At 44.8% G+C, this 23,283-nt stretch overlaps 1 protein-coding gene across 1 annotated transcript in view; it reads left to right on the top strand.

Moving 5' to 3' along the window:
• The first annotated feature begins 856 nt into the window (after positions 1–856).
• SMIM14 (small integral membrane protein 14) overlaps positions 857–23,283 on the top strand; it is a 91,728-nt gene continuing 69,301 nt past the window's right edge. The window contains exon 1 of the mRNA XM_048848540.2: positions 857–1,093. The gene's annotated coding sequence lies outside the window, so the exon portion shown is untranslated. The remainder of the gene's footprint in view (positions 1,094–23,283) is intronic.

Here is a 23,283-nt window from a genome sequence, read left to right on the forward strand (position 1 = left end):
GGGGACATGATAACAGTTTTCAAGTACATAAAAGGTTGTTACAAGAAGGAGGGAGAAAAATTGTTCTTCTTAACCTCTGATGATAGGACAATAAGCAATGGGCTTAAATTGCATCAAGGGCGGTTTAGGTTCGACATTAGGAAAAACTTCCTAACTGTCAGAGTGGTTAAGCACTGGAATAAATTGTTTATGGAGGCGGTAGAATCTCCATCATTGGAGATTTTTAAGAGCAGGTTGTACGAACACTTGTCAGGGATGGTCCAGATAATACTTATTCTTGGCTTGAGTGCAGTGGACTGGACTAGATGACCTCTCAACGTCCCTTCCAGTTCTATGATTCTATAAGCTATACATCCAGTTTAATTGGTCAGTTAAATTTAAATTGGGATTATATATATTTGGCCCTTTGATAGGTCATATATAAAAATGTTACATGACATGCCTGACACTGGGCAGGTAAACATTCACAATCCTGGATTTCAGATTATTGGTGTAGGCAGTTTTTGGCTGTGTAAATACAATTGGGTGCTGTGTGTCACGTTGCTATGAATTAAAAGATTGGGGGGGGGGAAGGAGCGGGATTTCTTACCCCAGTGTCGTTTAGTGCCCCTCAGGAGATGGAGGATCCAGCTGTGTGTTTCAAATAAGACCTTCACAGCCCCACTCACCAGCCGTCTGTTTGTGCGTGTGGAAATCTCCCTGGTCTCATGATGGCCTGAGACACGAGCCCCTCACCCCAAATCTTGCTTGGTCCCCTCTCCAGTGAAGGACGCTGAATCTGGCGCCGTTGCATCCTGGCTTTGCCTGCTGCCGGGGACACCCCCGTCTGAATGCAGTGGGCAGTGCCAGGCGCTCCGCGCCGCCCAGTTAGACGTGAGAGCAGAGAGAGGGAGGCCGGGAAAGCGCTTCCCCTGTCTCTGAACCGGCAGATCCGGGTCTTGTGGTCTAGACTGACGTGGTCAATCGAAAATCAAAACAGAAGGGGAAAGGTTCCGCAGGGCTGGTTCCTGGGGCTGAGCCGCGGCTGCTTCTGCCTGTCGAGCAGGCGGAGCGAGAAGGCGGCAGCAGGCACGGCACCAGACTCCAGGGCAAGGTGAGTGTCTGCCTCTCCGTGCACCGTGTCTGCAGGTTTGGTCTGTTTCCACATTCACGGTAGGGTTTGGGGACTGCGGCGGGGGGCCGCGGGGAGACTGCCCCTTCCAGCTGTGTTGCTGTGCAGAACCAGATTCTGTCAAAAAAGTTTCAGAGGAACCCCTCCCTTCAACCCTTATTTACACTGAGATCTGAGAGACTGGAGAAGCCTTTCAGGGGAAAGGGTAAAAGCCCCAACGCTGAAAACTAGACTGGATAATAATAACCCTGCACTTAGAATAACAACACTGCACTAACCCCAAGGCCATGGGTTAGTTGGATCCAGTGAGGCTTTGTGAGCTCTCCTGTAAATTTGATCTGTGATTTAAAGCCTGTTAAAGTACAAAAACTCTCTTGACAGCTCTTTCACAGACATCTTATAGGTGTCAAGAAAAGATGCACAGCTAACTGTCTGGGAGATCTTGGTTTTTTTTGTTTGTTTTTTATAAAAAACTAGTGAAACATCTGTACACTTTATATTTGGAAATGTAATTTAATTATATTTTTAACATGCAAAGTTGTTCATATCTCTCAGGCAGTGCATGACATAGTCTGGGTTCAAATAATATTTTGTTAGCTAAATCAGTTTTGTATTCACTCTTTAGCAATATAACTAGCGAAATTTTGGGTGAATTTTTAAAAAAAAAAAATAAGTTATTGGTGGACCGACAGATAAACCACTGCAGTATGTAGGTATTAGCTATTATGCTTTCTGAAAAAGCACACACCACTAAGTGGGAGAAATCAGACTATATTTTGCAAGCCATATTATCGGCAAAAAGATACAGTCATATTATTAATCAGTTTGTATAGGTGTTTGGAATATGTGATTCTGCTCAGTGCTCCTTCACAGTGCGATAGTGGCATGTGTTTATAGAATATTATACTAAAGTAGGAACTGCTTTCAGAACACACAGGTAGCAAATATGATTATTCGTATATTCATAACCATTATGAGGTCAAATTCTTAGAGAGGTGCTGACCTGCAACTCACACAGTGACTTCACTAGGAGTTTTGAGGGCTTAGTAGGTGCTCAGCACCTCTCTAGATTTGATCTGTGTGTGTATTTTAAAAATTAATGTCTCTTCTGTTTCTAAGTTATTTGGTACTGGGAGACTCTTTATTTGTCTTGTACAAAGCTGAGCATTCCGTCTATGCTTATAACCAAGTTTTCAAAAATGGTCTAAAATTTTAAGTGCCTCAGATTTTGGATATTTAAATTGAGTTACCGAAAATTAGCAGCCTTTTTGAAAATGTTGGCCTAAATGCATACTGTGATCACTGATGAAGGTCCCAGTCTTGCAAGTTTCAGAGTAACAGCCGTGTTAGTCTGTATTCGCAAAAAGAAAAGGAGTACTTGTGGCACCTTAGAGACTAACCAATTTATTTGAGCATGAGCTTTCGTGAGCTCACGAAAGCTCATGCTCAGCTCACGAAAGCTCATGCTCAAATAAATTGGTTAGTCTCTAAGGTGCCACAAGTACTCCTAGTCTTGCAAGGGGGAACAAACATTGGTGGGTTGCCCCCTTCTAAGAGATCTTTGCCGGAATGGGGCCTTACTGAGCTTCGTCATTTCAAAAACAATGCTTCCCAAAAGCAGATCTCATTTCAAAGACCTCAAAATAAAAAAAACCTAATTTTGATTCCTTGTTACATACAGTGACAGGAAATAAATCCTAAATAATCCCACTGAATTCTCCATATTCTTCTGACCTGTTCAGATTCAAGAAATCTGCCTAATTATTATTACTGACAGTCAATTTAAAGTTTGACCTTGTAGTATATTCTTGACAATCTTAAGAATGTGATCTGAATAGTGAAAGCAAATGACAACAGAGAGAGTGTATGTATTCTAATGGTTAGAGGTGAGGGCAATGAGTTCAATATTGATTGCCATTCCTTCCCTTGCCACTGCTGACTTGGCAAAGTCAATTAATGTTTTTGGTTTTTATTTTCTCCTTAGGCAATATATGGGAATAACAATTCTTGTCCACTTCAAAGTGGTGTTGTGTGGATCAATTGATATTTCTGAGGAGATTTAAGATTCTTGTATGAAAGGTGCTATAGAATTGCAAAGTAGTACGTATTAGAATTGCTATTGGTCTACTTAAGGATCAGCTCAGCTTTGCTTTGTTGCTAGTGCACTCCACAGATGCACTGGTCATTCTTTGGCCCCCTCTTGGAGCATGAACAACAAGACCCTACCACAGATTTGAGATTGCAGTTGCAGCCACTGAGTGGCTGTAGTATTTTTCTGTGGACTAAGTGGCTAATTTCTCTGATTCTTGATTCCCATAGAATCATGTTCATTATATTTATTTTTATCTAGTTTCTTATACTGCACTCATCACCATGGCTTTAGAGCATCCTCCCCGTCCCATCTTTATCTACTCTGAGTTCCCAGCACACAGCCCAGTAATTTGGTCTACATGCTGGGTGGGACCAGTATTTGATCCTGAATCTGAACAAAAATTAGCATGATAAGAATTACTGATGTCCTACATCGTTATTAAAGATGTTATCAGTATAAATGGCATTTTGCAGTGCAGTTTAGGATTTATTCATCATTTTATAACTGGAGTATCTAGATAAGGTCTGTTTTTATCAGGTGGAGTTCTGACTTTGGAGAAAGTTAGCTTCTTATTCACTTCTTGTTTGGCTGTTTTCTCATTTCCTACTTTCATATATTTAGACTTGAGAAGTACTGATGTGTGGAATTTATTTGCATAACAGACTTGTCATAAAAAAACCTGATAGTCATGCTTCAGAGTACATTGTAATAGATATTTTAGGTACTAAACTACCTCCTTAAAGGCCCAGTCTTGCTCCCGCTGAAGTCCATGGCAGCAGAATTGGTCACTAATTTTGCACATCGAGAGTCTCAGTAGGGCCTCAAACCAGAATAGAAGAAGTGGCATGACCATATCTCTGAATGTGACTGAATTTGATGGAGGAAACTGGTATTTGTTTGGCAGTACAAAATATCACAATCTTATTTCTGTGTTTTTACACTGATCTAATAGTTCTTAACAGTAAATGCAAAAAATATTGTAACAGATTATACATGGAGAAATGTATATCCCAAATATATCTTCAACCCACATTCTAGAGAAAATCAGAGAAAACTGAACATGATTTGCATACACTTAACTCTCAGATAAACCAAAGATGCATTTCATTCAAACTTTGTAGTCTGCATATTCCATTTCTTAATATTTTCTTTATAAAGCTGTTTTTGCTTTCACAGACAGTTCTTGAATTCCAGTTGTTAATACGGGACCCAATTTTATAAGGTGCTGAATGCCTCTTGGGAGGTCCTGAGTGCTCTCAAATCCCAAGTCAAATAGCAGTTGAGGGTACTCAGTACCTTGCAGGATCTGGCTCGTAGAGTCAATTCCTCCAGTTCCTTTTCAAGTAAGAATTGGATTAACTTCAGCAGCATGGCTCCCTTCAACCTGTAGTGTCTAGGTTCCCTTCATTGACAGCTGCCTCATGAAATTTCCCTGGAAGGGGGTTCCTCAGAATGTAAGGCAGCGGTAGTCAATTAGTTTTTGCTAAGGTCCAAATTTCTTGGTCAAGGTAGAGTCAAGGTCCAGACTCCAGAGAAAATAATAACAATAATGACAATACCAAGTCAAGAAAAAGGTTTCGGAGACCGTTCAAAAGTATCTGGTGGTCTGAATTTGGCCTGCGGGCCACCTATTGACTACTTGTGATGTAAGGGATCCACACAGGAGCTTATACAGCCTCAGCTTGTATTAACTCCTTATTGAATTCACCATGGGATTCAATAGAGGTAGAGGGCAGGATTATGTTTCGTGCCCTGGTCCTTCTATACCAACATTTCTCAAATGTGGCCACCAGAGGCTTTTCTTGTGGCCATAGTCACCTGGGCGGTGATGGGGGGGGGCAAGCATTTACCCCTCCCCTGGGTCTGCAAGTACAGGTTGGGACCTGCCCCCCCTCTGGAGCCACAAACGCCGGAGGAGCAGACAGCTGGTGTCAGTTCTCCACCTTCCCATGGGCAGGGGACTCAGGCTTCTGGCTCCCGCCCTGGGGTGACAGGCGGCAAGCTTCAGCCATGTGGCAGCAGGCTCTGGCCACTGGGCTTCAGGCTCAACTCCCCCACCCCCATTGCCTCTGGCCCCCACTGCCTCCCACTGCCCATGACCCATCCACCCCATCACCTCTGGCCCCCAATGCTTCCCTATCCATCCAAGGCTTAATTTGTCCCCCGGCTTGCCAGGGCTGAGTAAATCTGTTGTGAAGAGTGATATGTGTATGTTTGTTAATATCACTTTTCACTGCCTCCCAGCTAGCTAACAAGTCTGCTGCTGTGAAAAGAGATATTAACATACAAATATCCCTTTTCAAAGAAGCATACTTACTAGCTAGCAATTCTATTAAAAAACAAACAGAAACCAAAAAAACAAAAGGAACAACAACAAAAAAGACAAAAATGTGCAAAACACCTTATTTGTTTTTCTATTCTGTTTAGGTCCAGTGAATAATAGAAACAACTGTACTGTACATTGTTATTATTATTATTAAGTCTGCAAAAAAACCTCTACATAAATAAATTACAATGATTTGGATAGGTATGTGTACATATTTATTTGTTTTTCCTAAAGCTAATTAAGTTTTTTGGAAAAATTGTCATAATGGCCACCAGCAAGAAGAGTTGGTGGCTGCACTTTGAGGCCACCAAAAAATTTGTTGCTTGAACCCCTGTCTATACCATACCCATTCATCCATGGATTCTTGGCAGTACAGGGTGGCCACCTGGGACAAAAGAGAGTGGTGCTCTGGAGGTGAATGATCTTGCCTTTCATGGAAGTTAAGAGATCCTCGCACAACTTTGTTTGAGCCAGTGAGGTTGCTGGATGGTTGACCTTCAAGAGAAAATGGCAGTGGAACAAAATGTGGTCACAAGATAATAGTCTCTCACTTCTGTACTGTGTAAATGCTGATGCAAAGCTGTGATGTGTATTTTGAAAGCAACTAACTCTGATCCTGTGCTAAAGTTATCTTACAATGACTTATTCTAGGTGGTGCTATACATTTAAAAATCTGTTTTCTGATGGGTTCATGGATTTATCTTTTTTTTTTTTAACCTTTCATTAGTATTGATAATACTTTGCAATCATTGACAATTGCAATACAGAATATGGCATCCATACTAGCCAGTTAGTCTGCTGAGTAGAGGGGCATCATTCTCTGATAAAAGATGGGTTTTCTTTTAATTTAACATCAGTGAATAAATCAGCTGTCAAGAAATCCTATTGATTACCACAGAATTCATGTGGTATAAGTATTGATTAAAGATAAAGGGGTGGAAGAGTGAGGGGAATGAAACTGGACTGCCAGTCAGAAAGCAACTTGTTCATGACAATAAAGCAAAGTGCACCATTTTAAAAACAAAAGCAAACATACTCTTATTGATAAACTAGTATTGGTTGGTTCATGAATTCTAAGTACTTTACCAAACTCCTACTGAAGTCAATGAAAAGACACCTATGGGATCCCTTCAGGCTCAAAGGGGAAACATTTGCTCGGTGGCAAGTTAGTGGAAATGTGTCATCTTTGGAGGAAAAAAACCAGATCAAAATATTCCAGAGAATTTCAGCATACTTGTGTACTTGTACAGGACTGGAGTGGGGCTAAGGATTCAGTGTGTGTTTGTACAGTTTAGAGGATTTATTATGTATTTTATTAACCTAGAGAATTGTTCAAGTATCGAACAAATCTCTTTTTCTATTAGTAGGCTATATAGCATATTGTTTAGGGCATTAGAGCTACAGAAGCTGGAGCTGCTGGTTCAAGACAACAGAAAAACTTTACTTTTTATTTATGTTAAAATTGTTTATTCAGTGGAGGAGAAAATAATGGCATTTGTATGGATTGCTATATTTTTCACTGCTTCTTTGAGCAAACTAGATATAAGGTAAAAATTTCAAAATGACACTTAAGCTCCTTAGTGCCTAGATCTCCTTTGAAAATAGAATTTAGGCTCCTAAATCATATAGACACTTTTGAAAATTGTACCCATAGGCCATGTCTGCACTACAAAGTTTTGCAGGCAAAAGTTATGTTGGCCTACTGCCACCGCAGTTAGTATATCACTTGCACATGGATACTTTAGCTCCTGGCTTCAGCACACCTTGTATTCACATGGAGTGCTTGTGTCAATGCACAGTGCAGTGCACCATGGGTAGGTATCCCAGTAGCAACCCACTACCATACAGCGCAATGTCTTTTGGGTAGTTTTGGCAACATATGGTGAGGCAGAAATGACTCACACAGTGATAACAGGGAGCAAGGGGTCAATTTCCCATAAGGCAGTGTTCTCCATCCCATAATGTCATCTCTATCCCATAATTTTCCCACTATTTTGACTTTCCCATGAACCTGAGCAGGACTTGTCACTGTCTGCCTCTATGACAGAAGCATGGAGCCTGCACAGCTCTGCACTATTGTCATGAGCATTGCAAGCAAAGGACACACTTTCCTCTGGTATTTGCAGAGCCTCAAGAAGAAACACAGGGAACATGACAATTTCCTGATGGTCACAAGTATCAGAGGAATAGCCATGTTAGTCTGTATCCACAAAAACAATGAGGAGTCCGGTGGCACCTTAACGACTAACAGGTTTATTCGGGCATAAGCCTTCATGGGTAAAAAAACAACTTCTCTTCCTCATGGTCAGTTTGTTGTGGAACACAGCAAAAACCAATTCAGGGTTGTTGGTGTCATTCACAGACTTGCTGCAGAAAATGGGGCACCGCTTCTGTGCCTGACAAACAAGCATTGACTGGTGGGATCAAATCATAGTGCAGGTTTGGGGTGACAAGCAATGGCTGCAGAACTTTCACATGCACAAGGCCACATTCCTGGATCTGTGTGCCAAGCTCATCCCGGCCATTCAATACAGGGATGCCAAACTGAGAGCTGCACTGACAGTGGAGAAGGGAGTAGTGATCACGTGGAAATTTGCAACACCGGATTGGTACCTGTCAGTGGGAAGTTTGGAGGGGGAAAATCCACTGCGGGGCCATTAATTGTCTCCTGCTACGCAGGACTGTGACTCTCGGTAATGTGCAGGACACTGAGACTGGCTTTGCAACTATAAGATTCCCAAAATGCAGTTGAGTGATAGATGGCACACACATCCTCATTTTGGCCCCAGACCACCTTCCCACACAGACTATATCAACAGAAAGGGTTACTTTTCCATGCTTATGCAAGCGCTGGTGTATCATTGGGGACGATTCACTGATATCAATGTTGGCTGCTCAGGGAAAGTGCATGATGCTCACATCTTTAAGAACACAGGACTGTTCAGAAAGCTACAATCAGGGATCTTCTTTCCTAACTGCCAGATTACCACTGGGGATGTTGGAATGCCAATAGTGATCCTGGGGGACCCAACCAACCCCTTACTCCCCTGGCTCATGAAACCATACACTGGCCACATCAACAGCAGCAAGGAAAGATTCAACTACAGGCTCAGTAAGTGCAAAATGACAGTTGAATGTGCTTTTGGTAGATTGAAAGGGCACTGGGGTTGTTTATTCAGCAGATTGGATCTCAGTGCGAAAAATATCCCAGTGGTCATAGCTGTCTGTTGTGTCCTGCATAGTATTTGTGAGGCAAAGGGAGAAAACTTGCAACAGGGTGGAGCGTGGATGTGGAGCAGCTGTTTGAACAGTTAGACACAAGGGCTATCAGACAAGGTCAATAAGGATCTATGTGTCTTAGAGAGGCTTGAACAAGCACTTTAATAGCAAGCCACAGTAATGTGCTGTGGTGTACTCTGCTCAACCTGGGGTGATTGTTTGGGGACCTTTAGGAATTGTGTGGTGCTTGCACATCTTTTCATGTATCAGTGACAGTGCACCTGTTACTGGGGGGGATGACTGTACATTTTTGATGACTACAGTGTTTGGCACTGACCTGAGAGTTGTGAGTGTACAAAAGCACTACTTTCACTGCCAGCAATCATTATACATCTTGTGTAAACTAATAAAGATGAATTACTTTTTAAACAAAAACATATTATTCACTTAGCTCCAAAAAATACTGAAGATATTAAAAGTAAATACATTATGGCTTAAAAAATTTTTAGGAACCATAATTAAGGCTAAAAGAAAAGGAATACTTGTGGCACCTTAGAGACTAACAAATTTATTTGAGCATAAGCTTCTGTGAGCTACAGCTCACTTCATCGGATGCAACTGTTAAGGCTGTGAGTCGGTCACGGAACTCATGGATTCCCTGACTTTCCATGATCTTTGTGACTTCTGCAGCCACCAGTGCTGACTTAGGGGCTGCCCGGCAGTTTGCGTGTGTGGGAGGGGGCTCAGAGCTAGGGGCAGGGGGTTAGAGGGCATGTGGGGGGGCGCCTACCTTGGGGTGGAGGGCTCCCTGGCTCCACTGGTATGGTCCTGCATCTCCTAGACAGAGGGGCCAAGAGGCTCCGCGCACTTCCCGCACCCACAGGCCCTGCCCCTGCAGCCCCCATTGGCCGTGGTTCCCGGCCAATGGGAGCTGCGTAACTGGCGCTTGTGGCAGAAGCAGCGCACGGAGCCCCCTGGCCCCTCTGCCACCTAGGAGCTGCAGGGACAAGTGGAGCCGGGTAGGGAGCCTGGCAGTCCCGCCAACCCCCTCCCTCTCCCAGCACCAGCAGGGGTCCCAGGCCATGCACTGCTGCCCGCCTGCCCCCCAGCACCAGCAGGTGTCCCATGCCGCACATCACTGCTTGCCCCGCCCCTAGCACCAGCGTGGTCCCAGGCCACCTCCACCAGTGCCCCCCGGACCACACACACCCCCAGAGCACCAGTGCCCCCCTGCCCAAGTTTTAGTTAGGGGTATGTAGTAAAAGTCATGGACAAGTCACAGGCCATGAAATTTTGTTTACTTTCCGTGACCTGTCCATGACTTTTACTAAAAATACCAGTGACTAAAACATAGCCTTAACCATGATAAATAAACCAGAGGAAGGAACATTGATGTCCATTATACTACAAGTACATCAACTGTGGCTCTCACAAGTCAGTGTAGCTGAAGCTGTGGTTGTCCATGCTTTCCCCCGATGTAGAGTGGTAGGAGTATGCATGCTGGCCCTGAGGGGGGCAGGGAGGGAGGCACTATACTACAGTTCTCCACAGATTGTAATGGGAGTCAAGCCTGGGATTGTTGAACCTGGAGGTGAACAAGAGTCTGCAGCATCTGCGTTTGCTGTTGGAGAAGTTCCATTATGACCTGGTGCATCTCCCTCTCCTTTTCCTTCACCTTTCCTTCTCCATACAGTCTGCAATATTCACTCTCTAGGCCCTTTGTTCAAGGTCTGATGCAGCACTGGCTTGAAAGATCTCGCAGAACATGTCCTCCCACATCCTCTTTTCTCCTGCTTATCTGGGTTGGTTGTTCCACTGACGTAGATGGAGTCCCCTCTCAAGGCCGCAATGGCTGCAGTTACAGATAAAACACACAAAGGTACCATTTCTAGAATAGTAGGAACAGAAAGCTAAACTTAAGGTTCAGAACTCGTCCTCCCCACCCTCCGCTCCCCTAAAGTATTAAACAAGACAAGCATTTTGACACTTCTGCTTTGGAGTTCCTGATCCCCAGTGCCACACTCAGCTCAAGCCACAGGGAGTATGACCTGCCATGGGTGAGGGAAACGAGGAAGAAATTGCTTGGTTGACTGAAAGTATGAGTACAAGGCAATGGCGCTGAATACTGGCACCAGGTGGTGATGGTGTTAGCTGGTATCTCATTCCTGAGACTGACAAAGGTAGAGAGAGGACTGGTGTTGCTGGTATCCCAAAACTGTCCGGGTCCATATACAGCTAGCCTGTGTATTGCTAAAAATGGTGCCTGCTGAAGTAATCGCCACTGACATGGGAAAGCATCCTACTGTGGAGAAGAAATAAGGCTGCTATCCTACGAATCCCTTATAGTTTCATTCAGGTGGATTCAAGGAATATCCTTTGTACATAAACAAACTGCTCCACATGTCTGCCCCCATCCTCTTGCCTAACTCTCTAGAAGGGAATGAAAAGCAGTAGCAGCTCTGCCTCTCTTTGTTGTAGCACTTACCCCTTCTAGTACAAATAAATTAATGAAAAGTCAAAAGCTGTGTCCTGCTAATTTGGGGGCGCCATCCCTGTAATGGAATATTTATTTACACACTTACCCAAGGTTCCTTTCCCTGCCTCGAGCTCAACTGTGTTTGACTGGTGGGACTGGCTGGTCTGCGGTAGAATCAAAAACAGGTCTTGGCTTGCTGCACAGCTAGATTCCCCCAGTTGTCTGTCCCCAATACTTCTCCTCCACCACCTCCTCCTTGCTGTTCATGGCAGGGGCCTGTGATTTGGGCTCCTTGGAGGTATCCATAGTGGTGTGCAGAGGCATGGGAGTATCTCTGCCACATATGGCATGCAGCTTATTGTAAAAGCAGCAGGTCTGCAGCTCAACACCACATCAAATGTTGGCCTCCCTGACCTTCTGGTATGGCTGTGGCAGATCTTTGGCTTTCACGCAGCGCTGCTGCTGGTCCCTGTCATACCCCCTTCTCTGCATCCCCCAAACAATCTGCTCATAGATGTCGAAGTTTCTACAGCTGGCGTGGAGCTGTGCCTGCACAGCCTCTTATCCCCACAGGCCCGGGAGATCCAATATCTCCAGTCTGCTCGAGGCAGGAGCGCACCTGGCACATGTAGCCAACATGGTCAGCTTGGCAGTTGCACAAAACAGCAGAGAGCAGATAGAAGCGTGCTCACCAAATTGGATAACCAGGAATTTCCAAAATTTGCAGGAATTTTAAAGCAGGGCTTCTGGTCTACGTGACCCCAGGCAATGGACCTAATAATTGTGACTGGAGCAGTCAGCATCAGGAATTCTGGGACAGCTGCTGGAGGACTCTTAGGTTTGACATGAGTAATGCAGCGTCTACACTCATGCTGTGTCGACCACCATACATCGACCTTGGCTTAATACTGCTCGGAGGCGGGGGCTGTTACTATATCAATGTTACCATGGGGCACTTATCTAGGCGGGAGACAAATTTAAACGGATACACATGCACAACTAGACCAACACAAAGGGCTTATGGTAACCTAACTTTGTAACGTAGACCAGGCCTTAGTCTTAAACCCACAACTCTTGGTACCAGAACTCAGGTGCCTTAACAATAGGTTACACAGTCCGTTAAGGGGAACACAGGCTTTTTCAGTAGTTAACCTTTTAGGATAAATAACTTGTGTTTTATTATAAAACATAAATATTATCTATAAAAAATCATGGGTGGAGTTTTAAACAGCAAGGTCCACACCGCCTCTACCTTAGCCATGTGGAAGTTCATGGGAGGCATACAGGTTGGACTGGGGTGAGATGTCTATCTCTGTTGCTACCCCTCTGTCCTGCCCCTGTGGAGACTTATGGGAGACCCCTTTGCCCTTGTCTCCCATTTACCTGCTCTCTTGGGCAGGTGCCAGCTCCTGTTTAATATGAGACACTCTGTGTGGAGCCCAAGCCTGCCTGTAGCTTCTACCAGAGCACTGAGGAACTAGGATGAAATGGCACAGCATGGAAGTGCATCTAATGTAGTGCGACAGTGCTACCAGCATGGGTCCCGTGTTCACTCGCTGCAGTTGTGCCATCTAGGTGTGCTGTGTTAGAAACAGTAATGAAACATGCAGACAGCTCTTGTAGCTTTGACCGTAAGAGACTGGCAGGAGCTGCTTGGGGAGTGGGGACAGGAATACTGGAGGAAGTAATGAGTAGTTTGGAGGGTGGAGAAACTAACCAAAAGCCAGAACGTAGGGAAACCCTCCTGGGTATTGGATCCTGTAGTCACTACTAAGGCCTTGTCTACACTGCCACTTTAAAGAGCTGAAACTTGCAGCACTCAGGGGAGTGAAAAAACACCCCCCCCCCCCAAAGTGCTTCAAGTTTCAGAGCGGGTAAAGTGGCAGCGTAGACAGTGTACCAGCGCTGGGAGTCGGGCTCCCAGCACTGGGAGCTATGCCCCTCGTGGAGATGGGTTTTTTTAGTCACTGGTGCCGCGACTACACAGCCACGTTAAAGCGCTGCCGCAGCAGCACTTCAGTGTTGCTAGTGGAGACATACCCCTAGGCATTAAATTCCATGGGAGTTCCTGTGTAAATGCTGACTGCGGAATTTGGCCCTACGTTTGTTCTCTAAGCCAATCAGAACGGAATAGGTCAATAACTTTATAGTGAACAGCTCCCTGTACTGCTTTAACATCCGTCGGGCAAAATGATTAAATCTCTTTTAGTCATTTTGTATAATAGAAATAAATTCAGTGTCCCTAGAACTCTGTCACAGTCTCCTACTTTAGATATAATTGTTGAAGTGAAGCTGAAACATTTATCTAGCAGCAGGAGGATATTATCCTTGCACAATGTTCTAGTCAATTGACATCTTTCATTAATTAGCTTTTATATCAAGAGATATTTCTTACAGAAGAATTCATCTTTTTAACAGAAGGGTGACCAGCTGCTGACAGTTGGATTTTGCCAATAACTCTATATCAAATAATATAAAATGGGTTTTAAAACATTTAGATTTCTTTCTGAACCATGACTGGATCTGGCTAATTTGCTCCTTTTCAACTATTTTGACCACAAGAAATAAGCCACTTACATGTGAATAAGTAAATAAATTTAAAATATAAAAGTTGTTCTTTTTTAGTTTCCTCATGAATTCAGTGCTAATGAAAGATGCCGAACTGTTAGCCTTGGGGACTGAAATATTCTTTCTCTCTCTCCACAGAATGGGGACTGCCAATAAGAATACCAATTAGTGATAACTGGAACAATGCTTTTGATATACAGGGTATGTCTACACTACGAAATTAGGTCGAATTTATAGAAGTCGGTTTTTTAGAAATCGGTTTTATATATTCGAGTGTGTGTGTCCCCACAGAAAATGCTCTAAGTGCATTAAGTGCATTAACTCGGTGGAGCGCTTCCACAGTACCGAGGCAAGCGTCGACTTCCGGAGCGTTGCACTGTGGGTAGCTATCCCACAGTTCCCGCAGTCTCCGCTGCCCATTGGAATTCTGCGTTGAGATCCCAATGCCTGATGGGGCTAAAACATTGTCGCGGGTGGTTCTGGGTACATATCGTCAGCCCCCCGTTCCCTCCCTCCCCCCCCCGTGAAAGCAAGGGCAGACAATCATTTCGCGCCTTTTTTCCTGAGTTACCTGTGCAGACGCCATACCACGGCAAGCATGGAGGCCGCTCAGCTCACTTTGACAATTAGGAGCACATTAACCACCACACGCATTATCCAGCAGTATATGCAGCACCAGAACATGGCAACGCGATACCGGGCGAGGAGGCGACGTCAGCGCGGTCCCGTGAGTGATCAGGACATGGACACAGATTTCTCTGAAAGCATGGGCCCTGACAATGCATGCATCATGGTGCTAATGGGGCAGGTTCATGCTGTGGAACGCCGATTCTGGGCTCGGGAAACAAGCACAGACTGGTGGGACCGCATAGTGTTGCAGGTCTGGGACGATTCCCAGTGGCTGCGAAACTTTCGCATGCGTAAGGGCACTTTCATGGAACTTTGTGACTTGCTTTCCCCTGCCCTGAAGCGCATGAATACCAAGATGAGAGCAGCCCTCACAGTTGAGAAGCGAGTGGCGATAGCCCTGTGGAAGCTTGCAACGCCAGACAGCTACCGGTCAGTTGGGAATCAATTTGGAGTGGGCAAATCTACTGTGGGGGCTGCTGTGATGCAAGTAGCCCACGCAATCAAAGATCTGCTGATATCCAGGGTAGTGACCCTGGGAAATGTGCAGGTCATAGTGGATGGCTTTGCTGCAATGGGATTCCCTAACTGTGGTGGGGCTATAGACGGAACCCATATCCCTATCTTGGCACCGGAGCACCAAGCCGCCGAGTACATAAACCGCAAGGGGTACTTTTCGATAGTGCTGCAAGCTCTGGTGGATCACAAGGGACGTTTCACCAACATCAACGTGGGATGGCCAGGAAAGGTGCATGATGCTCGCATCTTCAGGAACTCTGGTCTGTTTCAAAAGCTGCAGGAAGGGACTTTATTCCCAGACCAGAAAATAACTGTTGGGGATGTTGAAATGCCTATATGTATCCTTGGGGACCCAGCCTACCCCTTAATGCCATGGCTCATGAAGCCGTACACAGGCAGCCTGGACAGTAGTCAGGAGCTGTTCAACTACAGGCTGAGCAAGTGCAGAATGGTGGTAGAATGTGCATTTGGACGTTTAAAGGCACGCTGGCGCAGTTTACTGACTCGCTTAGACCTCAGCAAAACCAATATTGCCACTGTTATTACTGCTTGCTGTGTGCTCCACAATATCTGTGAGAGTAAGGGGGAGACGTTTATGGCGGGGTGGGAGGTTGAGGCAAATCGCCTAGCTGCTGGTTACGCGCAGCCAGACACCAGGGCGGTTAGAAGAGCACAGGAGGGCGCGGTACGCATCAGAGAAGCTTTGAAAACCAGTTTCATGACTGGCCAGGCTACGGTGTGAAAGTTCTGTTTGTTTCTCCTTGATGAACCCCCCCGCCCCTTGGTTCACTCTACTTCCCTGTAAGCTAACCACCCTCCCCTCCTCCCTTTAATCATTGCTTGCAGAGGCAATAAAGTCATTGCTGCTTCACAGTCATGCATTCGTTATTCATTCATCACACAAATAGGGAGATGACTACCAAGGTATCCCAGGAGGGGTGGTGGAGGAGGGAAGGAAAATGCCACACAGCACTTTAAAAGTTTACAACTTTAAAATTTATTGAATGACAGCCTTCTTTTTTTTGGGCAATCCTCTGTGGTGGAGTGGCTGGTTGGCCGGAGGCCCCCCCACCGCGTTCTTGGGCGTCTGGGTGTGGAGACTATGGAACTTGGGGAGGAGGGCGGTTGGTTACAGAGGGGCAGCAGTGGCAGTCTGTGCTCCAGCTGCCTTTGCTGCAGCTCAACCATACACTGGAGCATACTGGTTTGGTCCTGCAGCAGCCTCAGCATTGAATCCTGTCTCCTCTCATCACGCTGCCGCCACATTTGAGCTTCAGCCCTGTCTTCAGCCCGCCACTTACTCTCTTCAGCCCGCCACTTACTCTCTTCAGCCCTCCACCTCTCCTCCCGGTCATTTTGTGCTTTCCTGCACTCTGACATTATTTGCCTCCACGCATTCGTCTGTGCTCTGTCAGTGTGGGAGGACAGCATGAGCTCGGAGAACATTTCATCGCAAGTGCGTTTTTTTTTCTTTCTAAGCTTCACTAGCCTCTGGGAAGGAGAAGATCCTGTGATCATTGAAACACATGCAGCTGGTGGAGAAAAAAAAAGGGACAGCGGTATTTAAAAAGACACATTTTATAAAACAGTCGCTACACTCTTTCAGGGTAAACCTTGCTGTTAACATTACATAAATAGCACATGTGCTTTCGTTACAAGGTCGCATTTTGCCTCCTCCCACCGCGTGAACGGATTTTGGTTGAATGCCAGCAAACATACACTGCAATGCTTTGTTCTACAGTGATTCCCGAGTACATGTTACTGGCCTGGAGTGGTAAAGTGTCCTACCATGAAGGACGAAATAAGGCTGCCCTCCCCAGAAACCTTTTGCAAAGGCTTTAGGACTACATCTAGGAGAACCGCAAATGCCAGGGCAAAGTAATCCTTTCACATGCTTGCTTTTAAACCATGTATAGCATTTTAAAAGGTACACTCACCAGAGGTCCCTTCTCCGCCTGCTGAGTCCAGGAGGCAGCCTTGGGTGGGTTCGGGGGGTACTGGCTCCAGGTCTAGGGTGAGAAACAGTTCCTGGCTGTCGGGAAAACCGGTTTCTCCGCTTGCTTGCTGAGAGCTATCTACAACCTCCTCCTCCTCCTCCTCATCTTCTTCGTCCCCAAAACCTACTTCCGTATTGCCTCCATCTCCATTGAAGGAGTCAAACAACACGGCTGGGGTAGTGGTGGCTGAACCCCCTAAAATGGCATGCAGCTCATCATAGAAGCGGCATGTTTGGGGCTCTGACCCAGAGCGGCCGTTCGCCTCTCTGGTTTTCTGGTAGGCTTGCCTCAGCTCCTTCAGTTTCACGCGGCACTGCTTCGGGTCCCTGTTATGGCCTCTGTCCTTCATGCCCTGGGAGATTTTCAGAAAGGTTTTGGCATTTCGAAAACTGGAACGGAGTTCTGATAGCACGGATTCCTCTCCCCAAACAGCGATCAGATCCCGTACCTCCCGTTCGGTACATGCTGGAGCTCTTTTGCGATTCTGGGACTCCATCATGGTCACCTGTGCTGATGAGCTCTGCATGGTCACCTGCAGCTTGCCACGCTGGCCAAACAGGAAATGAGATTCAAAAGTTCGCGGTTCTTTTCCTGTCTACCTGGCCAGTGCATCTGAGTTGAGAGTGCTGTCCAGAGCGGTCATAATGGAGCACTCTGGGATAGCTCCCGGAGGCCAATACCATCGAATTGTGTCCACAGTACCCCAAATTCGAGCCGGCAACGTCGATTTAAGCGCTAATCCACTTGTCAGGGGTGGAGTAAGGAAATCGATTTTAAGAGCCCTTTAAGTCGAAATAAAGGGCTTCATTGTGTGGACGGGTGCAGGTTTAAATCGATTTAACGCTGCTAAATTCGACCTAAAGTCCTAGTGTAGACCAGGGCACAGACACTTGTCCTCTAGGGACTGAACTAAGACCCGGTCTATGTACAAACTTGTACCAGTTTAGTTATACTGATAAAAACTCCTGTGGGGACACTCTTTTTTCAGTTTGAGTGGCTTATTTAAGTTTATTTTAAATCTGTTCCTACCAATTTACTCTAAACTGAAATAAGCCCTACTTAAACCAAAATAGGTGTCCACAGAGTCTTTTGGCACTGCTCTTAAATAACAGATGCAACTTGGCAGGTAGACAAGCCTTAAGACTTCCCCTCATCTTATATAAGATGCTAGACAGCCAACAAATGGAAGTGCTTTCAGTTGCTACAATCTTGGGACCACATCCTGCCCCCTCTGAAATCAATGTGAATTTTGCAGATACTGGAATGGGAGGAAGATTGTGACCCTCAGCAGGACATGAGCTGATCCACCATAGAGGTGGAAGTCTCCATAGCTCATTAATTTCTGAGGCAATCTTGTACCACCCCTTATTTTAAAGTCTATTTTGTAATCCTGTATTGTGTTTCACAATCTTTGTGTCTTCTTTATTTTTCCTCTCCTTCTGCTCGGGACTCTCTTCCCTCTCCTTCTGACCTTGTCCACAGTGTAGACTTTCTGAAATTCTTCCATCATTGCTTTACCTCCCTTGCAGCTCCACTGCATTGGTGCAGTGCTGCTGTAGACTCGTTTCTCTCCATGTGCTGCTCAGAGCCGATGTAGAATTAGATGACACGGTGGTAAAAATCCTAGTGGCCTAACACAATTCACCATTGCTAGAATAACTGGAGATGGATCAGTGCTAGAGGAACCATGGGAGAGCATCAGAAAATCCTCAGTGTAGCTACAGATTCTGTGCTCAGAACTTCCTTCTCTACTCAGTATTCCCCCTCCTCAACCTGCCCTGTCTCTGGATCCCCTTCCTTAGCCAATGCATATCCCTGTGGTACCTCCAGCACTCCTTCATTGGCTGTATCAGCTCTTTTTTTGTTTTTATTTCTGTTCTTATTCTTGTTTCTTCTTCTTAAATTGTTATCTAAAGTGAATTTGGTGCTTGTGAGCGGTGCCAGATGGACAATCCTGGAAAATGAAGTCCTAATTTACGTACAGATAAAGGGCTTCACAGACAGCAACAGTGCAAGCTTCCTCTTCAGTGACCCCAGCCTAGCATGCCTCAAGCCTGACATAGTTCAGAGTAGTTCACTCCCCAGGCCTATTGTATCCTTGGCTTCTTTGATCAGTGTTTACAGGGTGTGTGTTTAAGTAGACTTTCCATAAAGAAATGAACGTCTCAGTTTAATTTGCATTGAAAAGTTCAACTGGGATCTGCTTAATTATCTTGAGTAAAGTTTCAGTGCAAAAATAAACTCACCAACTCATCAAACTGCAGAAGGAGCTCCAGGGGGACATGTGTAGTTGCTTTCAAGTACAGAAACAGCTTTTTCTCCTTAGAATAATGAAGAAAGGAGTGGGGGGGGGGATTATTTTAAACTTGTAAAAGTGTTGCTGTGGCTGAGAATACCCACTGGGTCCTGTAGAAGCCACATAAACCCTTTCTGGGTTGTTGTTTTTTCAGTAGACAACAAAGCGAAGTGGCTAATCCGAATCTGGGAGGAGCAGCAGGAGAAAGCCATAGCAGGAGCCACATTTGATCCATGGCAGCACTCATGATGGCAGGATCCACTTTCACATTTGAGAACAGTGCTGCTGCTCTTCCTTTGTAGCCCAGTCGGCCAGTTTTCCTTTTGCCGTAAAAACTCAGCCGGGAGATCCTTAATGTCACCGGTTGAATTTCTAAATAAAGTCTGAAACTGCCCAGGTAATAGGCCATATGAGGAATGACCATGAATAGTGCTCTGGAAATCTGTGGCTCTTTGTAGGGCACTAAGTCATGGTTCATTGAAGGTCATTGGGAGTTCTGTCACTTGCTTCAGTGGAAGCAAGATCAAACTGTAAGTGAGGAGAGATGCTGAGAGAGAAAATTGCTTTCCAATAGAAAGAGGGTTAAAAAATACCATGGGAAAAAATGCACAGTGCTGTAATGTCTGAGCTTCATATAGTGCAGAGGAATATTTGCTTAAACAGTTTGCCCTAGAATATAAAGGGGAACAAATCATGGAAACATTTAAATTGGTTTTAGGTTCAAAGCTTCTTTTTACAAAACCTAAATTTGGACCAAATTTAATCCAAGAATGTCCCTTTGTAAAGGACTTCAGCCCTTATAAAGACTTCGGGGCTGGTCTAGCCTGTTCTGGTGCTCGAACCATCTCCACCAGCTCCTGAATAAGGAGGGCCATGCCTTCTCCCCTTGGTTCCTGTGAGAAGGCATGACTCTGCCCCCACATTCTGGATCGGTGGTGGGCAACCTGCGGCCCGTGGCCACTGGGAGTTGTGGGGGGCCGTGCCCGCGGATGGTCAACATCAGCAAAATGTCTTGCGGCCCGCAATCAGATTACCCTGATGGGTCGCATGTGGGTTGCAGGTTGCCCACCACTATTCTGGATCATATTTCTAAAATGTATTGGGGATTATGATGTCTCTCGTGATATAGTATTGAATCCCTCTACTGCCTTAGGGATGTGTATTCTCTAGCTCCATTCAGCTATGCTGCCTCCCCCCTCAGCACATTGTCTATTTATCTTTTCTTTCTTTGGGTGAAGGGTCAGATTACTTGAAATACGGGATATTTAGGACTTGTAAGATGCTGGGAAGGGAATCAGAGTAACAGCCGTGTTAGTCTGTATTCGCAAAAAGAAAAGGAGTACTTGTGGCCCCTTAGAGACTAACCAATTTATTTGAGCATAAGCTTTCGTGAGCTACAGCATCCGATGAAGTGAGCTGAAGCTCACGAAAGCTTATGCTCACATAAATTGGTTAGTCTCTAAGGTGCCACAAGTACTCCTTTTCTTTTTGGGAAGGGAATGTTTGCAGGAAGGGTTGTGTGCCTAAAGGGAAGATCTAGACATGAAGACACATTGAGTGCAGGTGGGGAGGGGCGGAGGAAGACGTGCTCTGTTTATGAGGAGAAGGATTTTCTGGGCAACCATGGAGGAGTGGGGAACTTGGCTGATGCACTAGACTGGATTCCGAGCTCACCCCAGGACAGAAGTAAATTCTCTGAATGTTGTTGATGCTTCGGACTTGTAATGGCTTGTAATTTTTAGCTTGTTAGCACTTTTCAACAGTGCCAAAACAGCTATAACAAATGGTTTCCTTTGTCTTTAAATAACTTCATTTGTACAGTGGTTTTTATTGAAGCTGATTTCAAAAGCAAAATTAATTAAATGATTTGTTATAGCATTTTGACAGGTGCTTTTAGATATTGCTGCTATCTGAAACAAAAGAGCAAAGACAGGATTAGGAGGGCAGTCTTCAATCTTCTTATAAAATTCCACAGTAGTATCTGTGTGTAAAGACAAGACTCAGTGATCTATGGTTAACACTAATGTCAACAAATTTGGATAAATCAAAAAGGTTTCAAGCACTATGGAAAAACTCCAGCATTCCTCCACTGAGTATAGTGGTATGAGGGTCCATGGGCCTGGAGCCCAGGGTTGCAGGGTCCTGGGCAACTAAAATCTATGTTGCCACTAAGGAGCTAGATTCAGTAGCACCCAACAATTACTAGAGGGGTAGATATCACAGGAAGTATTGCCTGAAGAGGCCAGAGCTACAGAATTCTGCAGCCACCTGATGCACATCAACTATTTAAACCAGGAAGTTACCCCAGAGAGCCATCTGAGCAACAACAACTGTAGCTCACGAAAGCTTATGCTCAAATAAATTGGTTAGTCTCTAAGGTGCCACAAGTACTCCTTTTCTTTTTGCGAACACAGACTTTGGCTTACTACTGCTATAGACATCGTCACTTGCCCTGTCTTGCGCTTTACTCCTGCCTTTGAGCACGACCCAGCGTGACCTAGGTACCCATCTCCTGACTCAGCTTGGTAACTAATCTCAGCTCCTGCTCTTCAGCCCCTGCCCAATGGACATTACAGGTCCAGCTGCCTAAACCCCAGCCATTACCAGTGCACTGTGTCTAGAGCTACATCCATCCAAAGAGCTTCTAGCAGGAAAGGAGCAGTAAAATTGCAACACACATTGACAGCCAACAGAACAGTTCCCTGTGGTGAAAATATTAAACCAGTTATACACTGGCCTAGAGGATGCCAGATCATATCTCCCTGTAGTGGCAGGCCCTAGGAAAGAGAAGAGCCTGCTACTTACTCAAAGTTAGTGGAGTTATTTCTGTAGCTCAGGGGGGTCGAGGTTTGTGTTTTTGGGGCTGGAGGTGCAGGGTTTGATCCGCTCTAATATCTGTACTGTCTCTATAGGTACATATGCAACCACTGTGTATGTAGCTGCAATGGGTGTTTCTTTGAAAACCTGAATTTTAAAAGGTTATTTTTAAATTGCATTTTCTTTCCAAGTAAATACATAGAGCCCTGCAAATCCACAGATATCCGAGGATATAAAGTGGATATCCGCAAACCATTTTTGTGGATTGCGGCTCGGTTGCAGATAGAAATTTTGCTCTATAAATATTCACATACTGACTTTTTACCATTAGTACTAATCCCTGGACTTCTGGAGCCACACCTGAGAGCTTCTAGCATATGGAGAATGTACAGAGCTTCCTGCTTGCTTTGGTACAGGAAGGAGTTCACTCTTGGAACAAGAAAGATGATTTTTTGTGAAATGGAAACAGTATATTTTGTCTCCCACTGCTCGCCAGCTGCAAGCTGTTTACTCAGGAGAGGTGTTACTGAGCTCTTTAAATATGCTTGTTTTTACTTTAGAAATATCAGTCAAGTGTCTGTGATTTTTCACTGATTCTGCTGGAGTACTTGTAGTAAATCTACAATTTGTATACTTTAATTAAAGTGGTGGGGGATGTGAGATCTTTAACAAACCTACCTTTTCTTCCAGTTGTTTATCTGGGGGTTGAGTTAAATAGTTGGTAACAATAAAAAGGAAAAACAAAGAATTTTAAACAGAATAAAAATAACTCTCCTGTCATTTAACTAGTTTCTGTTTGCTTGATATCTCTGATGTCATAATTCTTCTAGTTTTTAAATTGTGCAAAGAGTCATCTAGGAAAAACAAAAAAGACAAATAACTGGATATCTAGTGATAGGAGGGGGAGAGGGAAGCATGCAAATGGAAAAACCTTCTTGGAGAGAAAAAAATACAAGCAAATGGAAAAACCTTCTTGGAGAGAAAAAAATACAAGCCTTCTTTATACACCATAAGGAAGCAAAAAAGGGCACAACCCTTCTCATTCCTTAGCTTCTTTATAGATGATCTGCTGTATTTACAAAAGGCAGAGTTGCTGTGACTCATAGTGGAGAGGGCTATATGCCGGAACTGGGTGTAGGGATGGATAGGAACTGACATAAGATAAAGCCAATTCTGATTAGTGTGAGGTAAATGGAAAATACATTGTGCAATTTCGTAACAGGATTTTGATACCA

The sequence above is a fragment of the Caretta caretta genome, chromosome 4 (genome assembly GCF_965140235.1).
Source record: "Caretta caretta isolate rCarCar2 chromosome 4, rCarCar1.hap1, whole genome shotgun sequence".
Lineage (NCBI taxonomy): Eukaryota > Metazoa > Chordata > Testudines > Cheloniidae > Caretta > Caretta caretta.